Genomic DNA, 18,994 nt, shown 5'->3' with positions numbered 1-18,994 from the left:
ATAATTGTAGGCGACCTGATATGTTTCAAATTATAACTTGCTCATGTCTATCTTACTAATTCTACTTATTAACCAACTCTTGTCTTCTTCACTGCTAAATATACAGTTGCATATCAGTAAATCAATATGCAAATGATACTTAGCCTTACATTATTGTGTAGCCTTTCATTATTGTATAATGAATATCATTATAGAAATTTTGTCTGGTGTCTCTACCACAGGTATATGAGTATACTTTATATGAGTCACAGTTATAAAAGACTAGGTTATTTAGTATGAAGGAAGTAGATTAATCCCTTTCTATAGAGGAACAATAGAGTATATTTATTGATTCCGGTCAGTAGGGGGAAAACGTTGATAACCATTGAAAATAGATGTTAATTGTTGTATGTTGTATTAATATAACGAATAAGCTATTCCTTGTATTCCAACCAAACCTTGTTCCCTTATTAATAATCCTGTTCTATATCCTTTGCCGATCTATGTGGCAGAATGGTAGCGTCTCGCCCGTTCAACCGGTGATTCCGGATTCAAATCCCGATAAGGCACGGAATTTGTATGCGCTACAAATTCCACTTCCGTATTCCTATGAACGAACTTTTCAAAACTTTTGTGGTGAATTAATTTACTTTCTAGTAAAAGTTAAAATAAAAAAGTTTAGTGTTTTTTTTTTTCACTTGATTTTATTTCGGTATAGTTGGATATTTTAAAAATTGTTTCTGCGGCTGGATTACAACGTTTGAATTACGTGGCTGCAATCTGTATTATAAGGGTCATTATGGAACAAACTTTTATAATGACACAGTTAAACTACTCAAAAGCCCACCCACTTTTCAACCACTGACCAATCAGAAGCGAGTATTTCTTAATGTATCAGCTGTTTTATTTTAATCCGATTTAGTAGTTAGCAAGAAGAGGTTAGTTTGAAAGTACACCAGTAGGTAACTAAGTTTCCCTATTACACTGTTTATTTTTTGTTGATTATGTCGGGTACTGAGGAACAAATATCTTTAATATCGACATTAAAGAAAAGGCTGAACTTATGACTATTGTCACAGAAATGTATTGTTTACTGTATTTTTTGAAAAAAATTAAAAGAATATTCCGTAAAAAATTCTATCATTAATTTAAATCAATGATTTCTCAGCCGTAGAAAAAATACCGTAAGCAACTCTACAATGGCCATTAATTCACTTTTACAAAGTTTACGATACTTGTCAAGGCTCGTATCGTAACTTATTTCGGACTCGTGAATTAATGGCTATCGTTATTGGCTGGTTGCATAATGTAATATTAGGTTTGGCTTCGTTTCTTATACTGTAAAATTTATCGTAGAGCGCCTTTTTTGTTATAGGTGTAATATATAAGAGAGATTGTTTTGTATCAAGAAATTGACTTATCTTTTAATCTTTTTTTTACTGTTTTAATTTTCGATCCTAATATTGCTTGTTAATTGTTTTATATTTATAAATTTATGCCAATAATGCTGTAAAAACAATTTTTTTAAATGTTATTAGTATTTTTTTCCCTTTATTAATTAAATTAAAAATAATATACATTGTTGGAACGGATATAAAAAGACACTCGCTAGATATATTCGTAAGTCGAAAGCTGGTAGAGGTAGATTCCAGATCTCGTACATCTCATCTTTCCCGAGCTGAACCTAAATCTAAAACCTATCAATAATACAGCGGCAGGCAGGTTATTGAATGGACACTTGTGGACAAAGAACTGTATCCTGTCGACTTCGCAACGAAGAGGAACGGTCCCTTCCTTGTCCTACCACCTCCTCTTTCCCCTCCTTTTCATCATCTTCTGCTCTCCCACATTGTGTCGCCTGTTAAGAAGTCCTAAGAATAAAAATACACAGTAAAACGGATCAGGCTTGCACAATAGATAAATAGCTTACAGTTAGCCGACTATACATAATAGGGCTACTGTGTACTTATAGAAAACTACGCGTCTGAAAAGAAGGATATTTACATTCACACAATACCTTATTCTTCTTTTTACTTATGTAGGGACAAAATTTTATTTCAGATTTTGATACGGGCTTATACCATATTTGTGGAGGTCTCTTGACTCAATGTACGGACGATTACTGAATAATTATTGTTTAATGAAATGGAAATCAAAAATAATTCAAAAAAGGTATGGGATCTTATTCAGATCCCATCTGTTAAGATTATAAATTATAGTCTTTAATAAATATAATCTGTGTATTTATTAGAATGTAATACATTATTACGTATCTTTAATAGCGATTTTTAAAAAAAAATCGTAGAAAAAGTATATAAACGAAACTTCTTTTGTGATCTTTTTTTTACGTAAATATAAAAATCACTCACGTATAAGAAATACAGAAAATTTTATTTAACAGTTTTTTTTTTTATAAAAAAGAATATTAACAAGAGTAACTTACGTACCATGAAAAAACAGCCTGTTTTTCCGGAAAAAAATGTTAATAATAAAATTTAAAGTAGTTCAACTTTACATAAAAGGTTTCAAAATTTTCATTCAAAAATAAATATAATACTGATAAGTAAAACACAGTTTTTTTCTTCATACTTAATTACTTACTACTTAATTAAATTAAAATAATGTTTATTATTACTTACTAAAATAATTACTTACTATTTACTTAAACGAAAATAATGAAATATAGTAGAAATAAGATGGACCACTGAATATAAAAATAGGAAGAGAAAAGATTACAGAGGTAGACAAATTTTGTTATTTGGGAAGTAAAATTACTAATGATGGACGAGGCAGGAGCTGTATAAAATGCCGAATAGCACAGGCGAAACGAGCCTTCAGTCAGAAATATAATTTGTTTACATCAAAAATTAATTTAAACGTCAGGAAAATATTTTTGAAAGTATATGTTTGGAGCGTAGCTTTATATGGAAGTGAAACTTGGACGATCGGAGTACCTGAGAAGAAAAGTTTAAAGGTTTTTGAAATGTGGTGTTATGGGAGAATGTTAAAAATCAGATGGGTGGATAAAATGACAAATGAAGAAGTGTTGCGGCAAATTCATGAAGAAAGAAGCATTTGGAAAAATATCGATAAAAAACGAGACAGACTTATAGGCCACATATTAAGGCATCCTGGAATAGTCGTTTTAAAATTGGAGGGACAGGTAGAAGGAAAAAATTGTGCAGGCAGGCAACGTTTGGAATATGTAAAACAAATTGTTAGGGATGTAGGATGTAGGGGGTATACCAAAACGAAACGATTGGCACCAGGTACGGAATCTTGGAGAGCTGCATCAAACCAGTCAAATGACTGAAGACAAAAAGAACTTACGTAATTTAATAAGGTATGTAGATTTCTTAAATGATTTTTATATTTACTAACGCGGGTATTTTTTTTACAATAATATATGAATAATTTACTAGATTTGAAAGGGTATTGTTGATGATGAATTATTTGAAATGTCTAACAACTTCATTACCGCCAAAAAAAAAACAAGAAGTTATTGTAATAGGTCGTATTTATAGTAATAGTTTTTTATATGTAAATACGATAGATATAACTTATTAAATAAGTATCTACGGTTTTCCTTTATTAATTGGAAAGAGTATATGTTCGGTAAATTTGATTAATTCGGTGATAATGCATAATTACCGGGGAATTTGATTAATTGCCTCCAATGTTGGAGAATAACGTACATAATTTGTTTAGTTAACGTTAATTAGACGAAATTAGCGAGCGTAGGTTATGTTTGGTTATGTTGGTATACGTACGATTCGTGGTTCACAAAATCAACATAATCTAACCATACATAACCTTTGCTCGTTAATCTCGTCTAATTAACAAATTTTTGATTATTTAAATAACAAATTCAGCAATTACTGCTTACAGTCGAGTTATTATTTTAATATGTAAAATATGTTAATATGGAGAATATATAAAATGACCGGTATATTTAACAAATTGCTATATATTTATCAAATTCCCCAACATTGGAGGCGAAATTCACCTTTAATTATGCGTAATCACCGGATTAATCAAATTTACCGTAAACTATAGTTAGAAAAATTCATCATATTAACGTTCTTATTTTTCCCCGCAAATGGGAAGTACATTTTAGTTCTGATACTTAGTAAATTCTTAAGAATATATTAAGAACTATTAAAGTTACTCAAGTTGTTGAACTTTTTGTTTCTTTTGCTCGAGATGTAAATTTGCCGATATTCCTTACAAAATAACGCATGTTCTAAGATATTTTACAAATAAATGTGCATAAGAATCATCATCAAAACCTCGTAGCATTTTAATTTCCTTTACATTTACAATGTAACTGTTTAAATTAGACTTTACATCGTTATTAAAATTAACGCGTTGAATCTCTTTAAAATGTAGATGAAGTTCCACATCAGTGCAAATAAGACATTTAGGCTACAATTTTCAAACTAATAATTTGTCTTAATATAGTAATGAAATTATGAACCATTACACGTATATTTTATTTATTTGTCGATTAGATTGTATCAGTTTTTGCTGCGACACTGGTTTGTAATAGATAGTGAAGAGATTGAAGTTCAATGTGTTCGTGTTTAAGAGTCAAGCCACAGAGGAATGCTGTATCATTATTTTTTCTTGCCGTGAGGAGCCGAGTTGTCTACCGCTGCGGACAGGTGAGGTGGTGGTCTGAATGGGTCATTTCTTCATTGTGTGTTCGACCCTTGTCAGACCTATTGATCATTGAAAAAAAGTGTGGGACACTCGCATAAAAGAACTCAGAAAAGGAATTTAAACATTTCATAACACACTGGCAATTGTGCACCCAAACTGCTGCCTCCATTCATTCTCTTTTCTAAGTTCGAATTCATCAATAGTAGAAACGGAAGTCGGTTTACAATAAGTACAATGATCAGTTTTTATTGTGTGTACTGTGTAACTGTATTCAGTTTCATTGTGGCAATTTTTAACGCAGAATTATTGAGAAAAAAAATTAAAAAGATGACACCAGTTTTACAAAGGCAACTTAATCTTTCTTCCTGTTACAATCAAAACATTTTCAAAAGGAGAAAAATGAATCAAAAGATCTGTGTACAGATCAACACAAAAGTTCTTTGTAGGATTAGAAGTTTACCGAACTATTATAATAAACCTTTCTTCAAGGTAAATTATAATTTACCTTTCTTCGTAGCTTTAATTCGTTCATTTAATATCATCAGTAACAACCGTGAAAATTAAAAATATATAGCTAACTACTTTTTTTTATAAATTATTTTATATATTAATTTAATTAAATAAACTACTTATTAGATTCATTTTTTTTTAAATTATCACTACAAGGTATGACAAACGGTCCTGTGCCTTTTGATGCATCTCATGACATTCTAATCCTTATTATCAGGGATAAACTTAATTTTAATAGAAATGGACATATAACAGAATGGATTCTTTAAGAAAAATATTAATCTCATAAAAACTGTTGATCAGATTATCACATTAATCAACAATTAGAAATATAATCTTCGTAACATCAGTTTATTTAATTTCTAAAAAAACAATTTTACAGAAAAGTCTGATAATTGCGTATTTATTTACATTATTAGAGCCTGTGATTTTGGTACAAAAGCAGAAAAAGTATTTTGAAATTTTGATAACAGTATTCAAGAAACAATCAGGATTTTATGTTAGTAGAATAATTGTATAAGGGATTTGATATGAGAAATCTCTCCTAAAAATGGCATAGCAATTCCCAAAAACAACAAGAATCTCACCGCGCAAACATATTAAGGAAAATGTGAACGAAGTATTTTTCGTTAATTCTTTCACTGAGCTGATTATATTGTTGAATATCACCACACCAAATTCACTTAAATGCAAATGATATTCATTTATAAGAGATACCTTCACTTTGTTCTTTTAAAGGGACTGTTTACATAATTAACATCATTACTTTCAGAGAAAGTAACTCTGATTAGTGCGAATTGTACCGATATAGGTGTAACACGTGCTTTACATACATCTTAGTCATAAGGTTGTAAATGTTGAGCAATTTTTTGTACACTTTTCTGTAGGAAACAATGTATTATAAACATTGTCTCTATTCAGGCTGTTAATGTAACGTAAAACTATGTTAATCGTTGCAAGATGTTGCTTCTTACACTAAAATAGTTTAATGGATTTTAATAGTGTAGTTTTACGTGATCACAAAATGTTTTTTTTTTTCATTATAAATGAACCTGCATAAACAAAAAATATAAACACGAAAATCAGTACAGATTATTGCCTAATAAATTTCTGTACGAAAACTTGGAATCCTTAATTGACACTATGAAAAATAAGTGAAATTCTTTCTGTGCACACTTTTTAAGATTACCGCAGGATAGGATTACTAAGATAATTATCGAACAATTTTGGTCATTAAAAAATCCGCCATTATAGATCAAAGAAATTAAAGAAGACATGCAAGAATTAAATTTGACTTACGAAGATTTACTTAATAAATCCGAAAAATTAAAATTTGATATTAAAAATCCGAATACCAACTTTAAAGTAAGAACTTTTAATTATACAAAAAGGGTTTATTCAGAAGAAGATCGTAAAGCAAGATCATTAAGGATGACTAAATATTGGGAGAAAGTAAAAGCTAAGTACTTAAAGGCCAAAAGATCGGCAAAATAGACTTGAATTTATTGTGACTAAAGTGGTCCTTTGCGGCCTTAAAAAGTAAAAAAAAAAATGAACAAAAGTCATCGAAACTTCGTTACGTAAAACCGGTTTCATCTATCCAGTAAAACTTAACTTTGATTTCTATATAAAGCCTAAATTCACATTGGAAGATATCCTCAGCTAAGAGTTAAAATATAATGGAATAGTAGCCAGTGTTTTTCCTCATCAGATGTTTTCATACCACCAATATATTTTAATTCCAGTTAGGTAAGACGTACAATACAGAATGAATGTGTCTGCACCTGACTAATAAGAGTTCATATTCTCCACTCAATATTTTGGAAGTTGATTTATTTTTTTATTAATACGACCTTCAATATGCTACGCATGTATTTTAATGAGGAAAATGAGAAAGATGAAATGAATTTTCAAAACAAGGAATCAAAACAGAGATCACTGTTTTACAAGCCAGTGTGCTAACCACTATAATAACTGGCCGGCCAGTTGCAGAAAATTAAATAAAAAGTTTATTGTTATATGACGAAGGATTAACCAAAATTATGGTAAATAAGTTGAAGAATTATCGAATTTTACTTTTTTCATATACTACTGCAATATTTTTTAGTAATTTAATATATTTTAATCTAAATTATTAAACTATATTAAATAAAAATAAAGAAGACCGAAGCTGAATTTTATCGAAATAGATTTTAAAACAAGAAAATTCTCAAAAACCGTTTACAAAATTTTTACGTAAAAACTAAAACGAATGTGCATTTCGATTGTTAAGCAGCTATCATCAGTTGACACTGAGGAAAAGTATACATAATTTAAAAATAAATTTAATATGTGTATTTTTAATTATATTTTTTTTTTCTAGAATAACAGTAAAAAATTCAATCGGTTATTGTTAGGAAATCTCATTAGTAAGAATAAATTTAGCTTTAAAATATCAACTACTGAAACTTCCAACCAGGTTGACCACCACAACATAACGTACCCCTCTTATAAAAGTTGAATACATAGAAAAATTATCTCAAGTAAGAGAAAGTTAATACAAATCTTTAAAAAAAATCAGAGACCTCACCGCTCATGAAAAAAAAATTGAGGGAGGGGATGATCATTTAATGTTCATACAGCTAAAAGTTCCATGAAAAAATTTTTAATCAGTTTAAAATTCAAAAAGATTGAAAATAATCCCAGATCGTTGTTGACAATGAATTTTCTGTATCACTGTTGATAACTTAAGTTTCCCAACTATATAAGAGTAACTAGTAATAATTATGTCATTTTTTAAAAATAGCATTTCAATTAATTAACTTTACGGCCTGTTTACAGGCAGTTTTGTATTAGAGTCGATATTTCTGGGTTTCTGTCTTTATGATTAGCCAATTTTCTTTACTTTAGATTCAATCCGTTTTTAATTTAGCTAAATATTGAGACATACCTTGAAAGAATCAAGCCCAAGACACCACCAGAACAACTACCGGCCGACCGGTTACAGAAAATTAAATGAAACAATTACTGTTCAACTTGCGGTTAACTGAAAATTAACCGCAAGTAGAAGTAGAAGTAGTTACCTTTAAATATTTGATTTTACAGTTGCTGTTTTTATAGATCATTCCGTAACTATCCTCTATTTATTTCCTTTTTTCTTCTTGATTTTTTTTTACATTAATTGATTTTATTATTTTATTTACGTATAAGTTATTTTTTATTTACATAAAATATTTTTCATTGCATAACCCACTCTTTCGACAGTTGTATATATGAATTTTCCGAAGTCAGACGGCAATTTTCTAAACGTGGTAACGCTGTGATTTTTTATATTTGTTACCTTGGTTCTATAAGAAGATTATGTTTCTCTATCCTTTCTCTGATCTTAACTTTTTTATTATTCTGAAGTAAGGTTGTAAGCTACATTTTTTTGTTTTTTTTTCGATTCTCTGTCAATTGTTTTTCCTATAAAACCATTAAATTCAGCTGTATCTTTAATAAAATAAATTTGCTTTGTGATAAGCATCTAGAGCAAGCACCAGTCAGTTTGATCTGTAAAACCTTCTTATAAGAACTTTCCACAAGATGGAAAAATCGTTTGTGACACACCAATCATCAGTGTACTTATTTTTTTGTACGCATCAAAAGTTACGTTATTGTCTTTACAAATTAATTTGATTCTTTGGAATTATCTACTAAGAACTGGCTTCGGTACTTTATTTGGTGTTTGATGATTGGAAATAAGCTTAATGGTTTCAATACATATCGAATAAAGTCGAGTTTTCTAATTTATTAAGAAAAATACAATAGTACTAATTGTATAATTCAATTAGTACTACGGTTGTAAAATGTAAAATAATGGGGCAAACACCTTAAGTTGAAGAGACAGTAAGCAATTCGATTGGAACGTACATAATAATAATCTTGATTGTAAATTTATTTAATTTAATTTGCAGTACATTAATTAAAACTATATAAAAAGCCAATACTGATTTGTATTTTATTTATTATGGTTGATCAAATAAAGGTTCAAATTATAATTATGTCAAGTCATAACGCATAAACAAATAGTAACAAAACAGGGAGAGCATCTGCAGAATAACTCAAGCCTACATTAGTTGTGTTTTTTAGGTTTTGATAATTGGTTCTATTGTATTTTTTAGCGCTGATTCCGAAAATAATCTTTATTTTTTCCATCATGTCAGGACTTTTCGCAAATCGCAAATTTCAAAATTTGTAAAGAGCTGATAAATTGCGAAAATGTGAACAACAAATAGATATAAAACTTCTTTTTTGTACAATAAATTAATACAACATATTGACGTTTTTTGCTTATATTATGATGTTTTATAGCTAAGTAGTCTGAAGAGGAGTGTGGGGAGGGAGGTTCATTGACCTCTTAATTTCTAATCAAAATTGCCACAAAATAAGCCTAATTTCTATTATACTGCATTTTTAAATTAATTTATTTTTATTTATTTTATTAATTTTTTATGAGGTATGTCATGCCTTTGGAAACCACTCACCCTCTTCACTCAACCTTAAATCTTTAAAATATTCATGTTTTACAAGCACATCTCTGTCAGTTTGTCACTAGCCTGAATCATTATAAATCTTGATACAAAAACCTATGCTATTATTTAAAACAATAATTTTCTATAAAAAAAAAAAATTAAGGATTTTGGAGAAAATACGGTATATCCATGGACAACTAGTTGTTCCATTACACTAAACCTCAGGGGAAAGTACCATAGAATTAGCAGAGAAGCGAGAGTGGTAGGAATTGTCATACGAACATGTATTTAGCATACTATGGGCTGTTGTAGTGACTCATCGGTATTTACAACGTTACTTGCAGAAACTACTGAATGATCTTCAGTGTTCAAGTAAGATTCTAGATAGGAAGATAGAACACGATGTTAGACAAAGTGTTAACACTTCATCTCAAACACAGTGTTAAGACTTCAATTAATAAAATCCTAAAAGTGGTGAGAAGAAGAGCAAGAATGTGCATAAACAAGAAACATCAAAAAGGGAACAATTAGAAAGAAACATCAAATAAAATCATCAGTTATTTATGATTCAGAAAAATGCATTAAGTATACTAGTATTCATATAATTTTTTCCTGTTGGTATGGCCTCATTGGACCACTAATCAATGTGGGTCCAGTAATTTTTTTGAAGAATGCACTGTTTTGTTCTTTTGAATTTCCCCGTACTTTTTCATTTGTTTTGATCTTTCTTTTCTTTCCATATCCGTAAATATCCTTTCATTGTTTGTCATTTTTGGTGTATAATTTGGTGGTGTCATTGGTGGTGTGTCTATTTATGGTGTAAATTTTGTTTTCTTACCCTTTAGTTTCTTGATGTTTTCCGTCTTGTTTTGTAGATCTTCCAGAGTTATTCCCCCAGTTTCTCCATATCCTCTCTTATTTCTTTTATCCATTCCACCCTTTACTTCTGATTTCAAAGTCTCTATAATTTTTTTTGTTAATCTGGATTCCAGTGGTTCATGAAATGTCCAAAGGAAGAGATCCTCTTTTTATGTATCGTGTCTGTGTTGGGTTCTAGCAACCTGTAAATCTCTTCATTTGATGTTATCCACCATTGCTCTTCTTTTGTATGTTATAATTTCTCTTAGGTATTTAAATTGTTTTACTATTTTTATTTTTCTGTTATTTCTGTTGTTTGCTGTTATGTAGTTTATTGGTTTATTACACAAGCCTGAGATTTTTTTTTTTGGTTTTGATAACTGATTCTTATGTATTTTTTAGCGCTGAATCCGAAAATAACCTTTATTTTTCTCCAGCCCGTCAAGATTTTTCGCAAATCGTAAATTTCAAAATTTGTAAAAAAGCTGAAAAATTGTAAAAATGTGATACAACAAAATAGATATAATTTTTTTTTTTAATAATAAATCAATACAATATACTCACGTTTTTGGCATACTATATATATTCTTTCAGCTAAACAGTTGAGTGGCCTGAATAGCAGGATGGGATAGTCATTGACCTCTTAATTTCTAATGAAAATTGCCACAAAATAACCCTAATTTCTATTATAGTGCATTTTTAAATTAATTTATTTTTATTTAATTCATTTTTAAGAGTACGTTATGCCTTTGGATACCACTCCCCCTCTTCTCCAACTCTTAATGCCAAAGTATGTAAAATACTTACAATTTTATTCCATGTGTCGAAGTTTCTTTGGATGGCTTATACTTTGCTTCACGCTTTTCCTTCTATGTTCGCTATAGGGTTCATCTTGGTATAACATCCAGCAAAAGTCTGCCATCATCAAAGTAGTCCGTTTTCCCTGATACTTCCTTTCCATTTCTTTCATGTCCTAATGAAATCTCTCACCCATCTATTCACTAAAGGCACCCAGATTTTCAGGAAAACAGTCCGAAATGTGAATTTACGAAGTGAACCTCCAAGCTCATGAAACAGACTACATTTTTGTACTTCTGCAGCATGTTCTCAATGATCGATTTGAAGTTCAGATCCTTCTTATTACCCAGAAACTTGGTTACTATGTCTTTAAGGCTCCCCAGGCTGCAACTTCCATTTGTTTATCAAAATTACAATCTGAGACGTTTTCTAATGTCAGGACCAGTAAAGAAATCCTCTTTTTGTTTGGCGATTGATAAGACTGTAAATTTGTCACATATGTATTTAAAACATTTACCTTCTTTTGGTAAGGCTTTGACAAATAGTTTCATTAAGGCTAACTTGATATGCAGAGGTGGGAGGAGAACTTTATTCGGATCTATGAAAGCTCTGGTTTCAGGTTCTAATGAAGCTGTTTTTGGCCAATCTTTCCTTATCCAATGATTTTCTATACCTCTGCTATCCCATTCACACAAAAAACAAGGAGGAAAACTTGTGTATCCCCCTTGCTGTCCTATGAGAATCGATATTATTTTGAGATTGCTGCATGTAATCTACGTATGATTGTCGTATTTAATTTCATCGACAACGTATTCCAAATTCTCGTAACCCTTTTTTAGATGGACAGAACATTCGACGGGTACTGACGGATACGTATTCCCAATGTGTAGCAGGACAACTTTGAAGCTTCCTTTGGACGAATCTATGAACAGTCTACAATCGTTACTTTCGTACAGAATGTTAAATCTAGTCAGAAGTTCACGTACATCAGTGCAAAATACTAAATCTCCTTCTTCCAAAAAATATGGAAGAGGAGATTTTCCCTTCTCCGTACCTGAACGAGGAAAATGAGATGCCATCTGCTAGCAGATGCTTCTCTTTAAGCCTCGAACCAAGCAATTCCGAATTTTCTTTGGTCAGATATAAGTCTCAAACCAAATCCTTTAGTTCAGACTGTGAATAAATCTCTGGTGCCCAGCTATCTCTAGGTTCGTACTCTTTGACGTTATCTTCATTTAAATCACTTGTTGAACCGTCTATTTAAGGTGAATTTTCTGGTGGAATTGCCACTGGTACGTCTAGACCATGAGGAACCGGGCGTAAAACGGATGCGTATTTGGGTAGACAATTCTTTTCTTATTCTTCAAATTGAAACCGTAAATACCAGTCGAGAAAAGTGTCATTGATGTGATTTCTCCGCGATCAATCTCTTCAGATCACTCAACTGTTTAGCTATAAGAATGCATCGTATAGACAAAAAAGTGAATATATTATGTTAATTTATTATAAAAAAAGTTTTGTTTATTTTATTGTTTCACATTTTCGTGATTTTTAACTTTTTACAAATTTTTAAATTTACGATTTGCGAAAAATCCTGACGTTATGAAGATGAAGATTATTTTTGGATTCAGTGCTAAAAAATATATAGGAATCAATTAGCAAAAGTTAAAAAATATTCCATAACCAAAATTTTGCAGACTTATGGTGTTATTTAGTTCCTTAAGTGGTTGAGGGGGGGGTTGTTTTTTCTTTTGCTCGAGATGTAAATTTGCCGATATTCCTTAAAAAATAACCCATTTTCAAGATATTTTACAAATAAGTACGAATATCATCAAAACCTCGTAGCATTTTAATTTCTTTTAAAATTACAATGTAGCTGTTTAAAATAGACTTAAAAGATTAACATGTACAATTAGGCTTTACATGGTTATTAAAATTAAAGCATTGAATCTCGTTTAAAATGTAGATGAAGTTCCATACAAGTTGCAGTTGCCAAACTAATAATTTGTCTAATATAGTAATCGGACTTTGAACCACTATACGTATATTTTATTTATTTATAATAAAATTAATTTAATTTATTTATAATAAAAATATTAATTTATTACAAAAAAACGTTTTATGTTTATTTTATTGCATCACATTTCGCGATTTTTCAACTTTTGAAATTTGTGATTTGCGAAAAATCTGACGTGATGGAAAAACTGATGAACATTATTTTTGGATTCAGTGCTAAAAATATATAGGAATCAATTAACAACAGTTAAAAAACATTCCTAAACCCAAATTTCGCAAGCTTGTGTTATTTAGTTCCATAATTGCTTGGTTTGCCTTTTATTTTAGTATATAGTGTTTAAATATCAGAAGATTCTGTATTGGCCAGGTGAATAGAAAAAAATTAACATAATCGATAATGATTGAAATAGATAATAAAAAAAAAAAATGTAAATAATTTTAATGTTTATGCTATTCAAAAGTTATCATTGAGTACGATAATAAGATTATCTCGGGTTTATCATAAAATTACGTAAAGTAAATGGATCTAATAAATACCTAATAAGCATTATCAAAATTAAATAATATTTATCTGTATCTGGATGAACCGGTTTCCGGTTAATTTATTTCTATTTGACTAGATTTATTATCATTATTAAAATATACATCTAATTTACACTTAATGCATATGTATAATGAATTTCTTTTTGATTTACCAATCAGATCATCAAAATCGTACGGTTTAAACGGCCTCTAACTAGGCGGATACAACTAATTTGTTAAACGTTAAATGGGAATGGAGAGCCATTTCCAGTTAACGTTTAACAAATTAATATTCTGAAGTCAAGAAATTAAAATTCAGGTAGGAAACCGTAGTGTTTTTTTTTTTTTTTTATGAAAGATAAAAGCCAAACAAGATTAACAAAAAAATGTTGGATTTAAAATCTTTTCTAATTGAAATAAATCTCCACAGTTACTCATTATATTTCTGATAGTAGATAATATTTTAAAACATTTAACTTGGAAGATAATATTAAATTTCCTGTAGATTATTGAACATTTAACTTTATAAATTCGTTATTTACTGTATTATTTTATTTTATTAAAGTAGTTACATTTACATGACTGAAGAATGATTGTTAATCAGTTCAGACTGATCGGTTTTTTTTAGTATATTTTAAAAAAATATATGCTAATTCAGATTAATGTAATTCATATTTTTGTTCTTTACTTATATCAACCGAAATAAAATTTAATTAAAAAAATATCTTGTTGATTTAATACATCGAACTATATATAATAAAATGAAAAGCTATTAAAAGGCGAGAAGGAATTGCAGTGTATTTAGTGTAATGAAGTCGCTCAAGGATGGGGTGGTGGTTGTTGTATTTAATTGCTTATCGATTCTGCAAGAGTGATAATGAATGAAAGCTGTTTGTTTTATACAGAATGAGATTTTAGAAAGCGAGTGATTCCCTAGAGAAGGATTCTGGTATCTAGTGTTCCACTACGGATTGTCTGATCTTAAGCAGCGGACATTTACAATGAAATCTTGTTTACCCAGCCGTGGACGTTTTAACGCAACCCGGGAAGACCTAATCGAGTGAGTAAGCGAAGCCGGTGAGCGACTGACATAAGTTAAAGTGGTACGGGTAGTAGTGAGTGGCGGGCGGCGGTCGTTGACGATTCTTTGCTGATGATGTTTGGACATATGCTAGAGGAATACAATACGGTTAATTAGAAGACACAAGTGTCGTATTGTTCCTCGGATCATTAATCTGATGTCAATGTTTGTTTGTCACCACATCTAGACAGTTCATCAATGACGTTCTGTTTAAGTTACTTATTGTTTTGACTCTATCGTCGTCTTTTATATCTTTCATTTTTGACTCGACTATTTGAACAAGATAAAATATCTATTATTCAATAACAATCGATTTAACAATGATTTTAAGTGATGTTTGCTTTTGTACGTTTTTTTATTTTTATTTATTCAGTAGCTATTGATAACCAGAGCTAAAACAAATGATATGTTGAATTAATAATTCCAAATAATTTTTTTAGAATTTGAAAATAAAACTCTCAACACGATCTTAATTTAGACAATAATTTATGAGTTGATATGTTCTCTAAGGAGATGAAATAAATATTAACCAAAAAAATAATGCTGTTTAAAAATATCCAAATTAAAAATTAATAAAAATCCCAATTAATTTTTTAGTGTATATGTTTACAGGAATCCATAATATAATGTAAACCTTTTTTATACAAAAAACGTAGGCGATTAAAACGGTGCAAACGACATTTTGAAAAATCTCTTCTAAATAATAAACGTCCAAATTACCAAAACTTAGAATAATTTAATAGTTCTTAAAAATATATATATGTACTATTTGAGCTTCCATACTGTTTAAAAATTGGAATTAATTACCACAATTTTACTGATGTAATAGAAATTTTGTCAGTAGAATACCATAACCAATAAGTTGTAGGTGACTACACAAAAAATCAATATCACAGGAGAATGGCTTACCCATTCTCAAGAACAACATCCAATTCATCCAAAGAAAGTGAGGACTGAAGTTACATCCCGTGCATTCTTCTAAATTAAGATTGTATATCATCTTAAGATTATTGAAATAAAGGTGATGTAAGCTGTACAACAAAAAACAGTTTCGAAAGCAAAAATCTTTCTTTGGAAGGTTATATTTTGTTATTAACGTAAATTAAATTTTATAAAGGTTAATAAAGTAATAAAATTTAATGAATTTAAATTAAAATATTTCAGTCACTGTTTTTATAGTACAGTATTCAAAAAATGTCGCATGACGCAACCTTATGGAAGAATGTCTCCTTCTTTTGTTACTAGTTTAATTGAGGAAAAATACGTTACACAATTCAACAGAGAATAATCATTGTCTCACAAAATATTAGATGTGCCAGTTATGCCCAGACCCAGAATGTCTTTACAGAAAATAATGGTGTGGATGCACAAAACAAGTTCTCCATCAAGTGGCTGTACGACAAGTTCCAAAAGACAATTTGGCAGATGCAGGCAAAAGTGGTAGTCCAAAAGTACTGACACCAGAAACCTTGATCGACATGCAAGCTGCATATTCTGTTAGTTCCAAAAAGTCTGTGCGATACCTATCTAGCCAGTCTGGTCCCTCCGTTGGTAGTGCCTACACGGCATTGCGCAAGTGTTTAAAGACGCATTTGTATAGAGTTCGTATTGTTTACTAGTTTTTATCTGCAGACACAAGAAAACGTGTAACTCTCTGTCAGTGGTTCATGTCATCTGTAACGCCAGATGGGAAGAACTCGATGATTGGTTTCGGTGTGACGAAGCACGGTTCCACGTGAATGCACAGAATTCACGCATTTCGTGTGTGGAAAATCCACATCAGTTGTACGAGTCTCCTCTATATGGACAAAAAGTGGGCGTTTTGGTGTGCGATGTTACGTAGGTGAATCTTTATGACATTCTTTCTCGGCACAGCGAACAGTGAACGCTACATACAGGTGATGCAACAATCTGTAAACACTCTACCTTGTGGAACGGCTCTGGGAAAGCATTGAGGTGCACTGTTTTCTAAATCGAAGCCAATATGGCTTCACGAAAGGGGTTGGAACTTAGGATTGCATCTTAAATGCTTTTGCCGAGGTGGAAAGCGCCGACTGCAAATATTTTTTGGCAATTTTTGTTGACATAGAGGCAGCATTTCCTTCCTTGTGATGGAGTTCTGTCCTTTATGAGTGGAACGTCACAATTTTCCCGTAAGTCTGCAGGCCGTAGTACGTGACTATTTGTCTAATCGTACGGTTCTGTGTAAAGATGCCCGCCTAGCTGTGGGAAAATCTGTCAGCAGGGGAATATCTGTTTCGGTTCCGCCTGGTTGGTAGCTAATGAGCTGTGCGTCTGCGAGGAGGTCCAGTCAAATGAACACCTACACCTACACCGTGTGGGAGTTCCTTGATGCGGTTGCTATGTTCAACCGACATCAGTAGTTTACTTAAGGGAAAGACTACTAACGCATTGCTGTGGGAAGCTAACCTTGAGATATATAGCTGACCACCAGCCAATTAGGGCTCCAAGCGCTTTAATATGGTGGACAGGTACTTGCTGACATTCAGCGACCTAGGCGTGGCAGCGAATTGCTGTCTAGACGAAGTAAATTTCAATTTATGAATGTGATATATATTTTTATTAATTGATTGGGTGGCGCCTATCCATTTTAGTAAATATATGACAAGTGAGCGGTTGGGACACGTAAGCCGGTGGTGCATGGCACCGCGGTTAGTCCGCTTACGCTGTTAGGTAAGCTGTAGGAGTTATTTAGGACACTGGTCGCTAAATTGTTTTTTGGCTCAGTAGCCGTTTGTGGCACAGACATTCGGTCTTATGCTTTAGCACCCAACAACATTATGAATTTCTTGAATCAGTGTTTTCATGGACAAGTGACTTCGAAGGGGTTGTGACCCCATCGGTCTTATGATTTATCCCCTCCTGACGTTTTCTTGTAGGGATATCTTAAGGATGCTGCTTACAAAACTCATCCTCATACCGTTCCCGAATTGCAGATCGGAATTGATCGATGTCTGTTAAAATGTCTCCGTAAACGTTACAACATGCGTTTAAGAGCATGTAACGGTGTAATTAATTATGTGAATCTATAATGGAGGCCACTTTCAACAACTATTGTAACTGACTTATTTTCTCATAAAGTTGTATCACTTTTTGATCACTCTGTATAATCATGTAGTCTTTTCATTCAATTTTAAGAAAATATTGTTCCTCGTGGTTATAAATAAAATTAAAAATAAAGTAAACAAAGTAAAAAGATAAATGAATCGTTCGAGTTACGGGTATGACGTAAGACTCTGCAACGGTCATAGATGGCAAACTTAGCTAACGAAACAAATACACAAATTTGAAACAAAGAAAGAAATCTTGTATTCAGATTCAAAAGAGAATTTTATACGCGACATGAAAGGACCAAAATGTGAAATGTATTAATACAGCAGGATAGAACCAACGGTAAGAGATCCGTAGGAAAAAGACGAACATCCTGGTTGAAAAATCTTGCTGTGTTTTACTGTTCATTAATTGATGAATTCAGAGCAGCACTATAAGAATTCCAGTAGTTCTGTTGATCGCAAATCTCCGTTGCGAATCGGCACCATAATAAGAAGATTGACTGTTCCAAATTATTTTTTTTTTTTAAAGAATTTTAATGTTTAAGATCTTTTCCGTTACGTAGTTATTTTATTTTAAATATTCTAAATCAATTTTACATTTTGAGCAGATGGTTGTTTCTATTAGTGAAAATTACGTTCCACTAATACAAACCTGTTTTTATTTTATTTTATTGATAGTATCTTAATTAGAAATAAATTTTCTGCCAGAATAGTTTTAATATTAGATCAAAACCTGTTTTACCATAACTGTTATACTTATGTCTTGTAATTTCCGAAATCTACATTAATTAGGTTGGATAGGAAGTTATTGAGAAACGTTTAAATTATTATTTTTTATTATCTTCTATTATTTATTTTGTTTTAAAAATTATTAGAAAGACTTTCTCGTTGGTAGTTGTAACCCTAAAAGATGCCCATATGGTACCTCAATTATCTTTATTAAATTTAGCTATACACATAATAATTTTCTATCCAATTAGCTACCATTAAGTCACCATAAT

The sequence above is a fragment of the Lycorma delicatula genome, chromosome 2 (assembly GCF_047948215.1).
Source record: "Lycorma delicatula isolate Av1 chromosome 2, ASM4794821v1, whole genome shotgun sequence".
In the NCBI taxonomy this organism is placed as follows: domain Eukaryota; kingdom Metazoa; phylum Arthropoda; class Insecta; order Hemiptera; family Fulgoridae; genus Lycorma; species Lycorma delicatula.
The sequence above is the reverse complement of the archived record's forward strand: the minus strand, read 5'-3'. Positions refer to the sequence as shown.